The sequence below is a fragment of the Musca autumnalis genome, unplaced genomic scaffold (assembly GCF_047663935.1).
Source record: "Musca autumnalis isolate F117 unplaced genomic scaffold, ASM4766393v1 scaffold_1, whole genome shotgun sequence".
Taxonomy (NCBI): domain Eukaryota; kingdom Metazoa; phylum Arthropoda; class Insecta; order Diptera; family Muscidae; genus Musca; species Musca autumnalis.
Window position 1 is genome coordinate 267,294,028 of NW_027411644.1, and position 2,374 is coordinate 267,296,401.

A 2,374-nucleotide genomic window follows, 5' to 3' on the forward strand; every position below is an offset into this window, starting at 1 on the left:
GCGGAAGTTGGACATCGATATGCTGCAAACACAACAGATAGCCACAGCATATTCCACTCAACTAGCCCAATTGCTTAATGAGAGCACACCTTGTCCCGATAACATAACAACACAATGGCAAAATATTGCCCACTCCATGCAAACAGCCGCAAAATCCATACTTTGATTCCAGAGACCTCCACAAAGGAATTCATGGTATGACCAGGAGTGTCGTGCTGCTACCGAAAAGAAAAATGCGGCATATAGGGCTACTTTACAATCAGTAGCAACGCGTAGCGCACGAGAGAGGTATCGGGAGTAAAGGAGAGAAGTGGTGCCCGGACATAACTCCCACGGACATAACTCCCAAAATGATTTTGGACGTTATGTCCGCTGCCCTTTGCGGACATAACTCCCAAAATTCGTTGGGAGTTATGTCCGTGAAGCAAAGCGGACATAACACCCAAAAAAATGGCGGGCATAACTCCCAACGATTTTTTCTTAATTTACAAATTATTTCTTTGCTTAATTTTGAAATTTATAGTTATAAATTTTAGAGTAGAAGTTAGAATGTAAGCGGAATTATACATTTGAGAAGGTCTAAATGCCAACCACTATCGAAGTATCCACAAAATCCTCCTGATTTCATAAAATTATTTAAAAACGAAATTATGCCCGAAATTATGTAAGTAGCAGTTAAGAGAAGTTTTAAATTGTAAAAACATTTGTTAAGAAAATCGCGCTATTTTTTCAAAAATATTTTCGTTTTTCAGAAAGTATTTGAATATTTGTAACAAATCTCGAGATTTTTGTTTTCAAAAATATTTTTGATTTTTATCTCCTTTAATTGTGAACATATTTTTGAACAATTTTACAAAAATTTTTTATTTTCTTAAATTGTGAAAATATTTTTGTGAAAAATCGCGAATATTTTTTAAAAAACTTTTTATCTTCTTAAATTGTGAAAATATTTTTGTAAAAAAATCGCGCGATTTTTTTCAAAAATATTTTCGCCTGCGGCGCTTTTCGTTTTTAGAAAGTATTTGAATATTTTTACAAAAACTTTTTATTTTCTTAAATTGTGAAAATATTTTTTGAAAAACATCGTGCGATTTTTTCCCAGCAAGTATTTTTGAATTTTAACAAAAACTTTTTATTTTCCTGTAGGCAGCATTTTTCGTTTAAAATAGGTTTAAAGGCAAATTTTGAATATAGTTCGATTTGAGATGGCTACTACTTATTTTGTACTTAATTTTCTTAAAAATTTTAAATCAATTATACATTTTTTATGAAATGAAAAATGCATATGAACTTAGAGTTAATTTTTAATTTTTTTCTTATACATTTGAAATAAAAATTGTATTTAAATAAAAATCACTTAAATTTTAAAAACGGACATAACTCCCATTGGGACTTATGTCCGCTAAGGGGGGTCGGACATAGCTCCCAAAAAAATTGGGAGTTATGTCCGCAAACCAAGGCGGACATAACTCCCAAAATCGTTTTGGGAGTTATGCCCGTTGGGAGTTATGTCCGTTGGGAGTTATGTCACGGCACCGAGAGAAGAGAAACGTCTTTTCCGCGGGAAAAAGAGAGAGATGGAAAAGCGGGAGTGTGAACAAGTCCAGATGAACAGGAGCCAGAATGAAGTCCGAAAATTCTACCAAAGAGTGAAACATCAAACTGATGGCTTCGGAACTGGCACATCCTCCTATAGAGACCAGCAAAGTAATCTGGTAACTGACTTTTTCAAACTGTTGGTATCCAATAGTAGCGAAGTCGACGAAGATACCACAGATCCAATCCCAGAAGATGGTATTGAATGTATACCACCCGCCTAAGATGAGGTAAAGACAGCAATAAACCGGCTGAAGAATAATAAGGCAGTAAGAGCTGATGACCTACCAGCCGATTTGTTTAAACCCGGAGGCGACACGCTGACAAGGTGTATGCATCAGCTAGTTAGCTCCATCTGGCAGAAAGAACGCGTACCCGACGATTGGAACCTGAGCATCCTGTGTCCCGTCCATAAGAAAGGTGATAAGACTTTACGATCCAACTATATGGGCATAAGTCTTCTCCCTATCGCCTACACGATGCACTGAAAGAAAAAGCTTCATAATATAAACGAAATCTTACGTTCCATCAATGAAATTTGTCATTGATTTTGAGCCAACGTAGAGCTTCATTGAATAAACGAAAAAAGTTTCATTGAGTGTCATTGAAGTAAAATTAACGAATTTGTTCATTATTGCAATGAAACTTCTTCATTGATGCAATGAAATCTCTTCATTAATGCAATGAAACTTCTTCATTGATGCAATGAAATATCTTCATTAATGAAATGAAACTTTTTCATGGATGCAATGAAACCTCTTTATTAGTGCAATGAAAA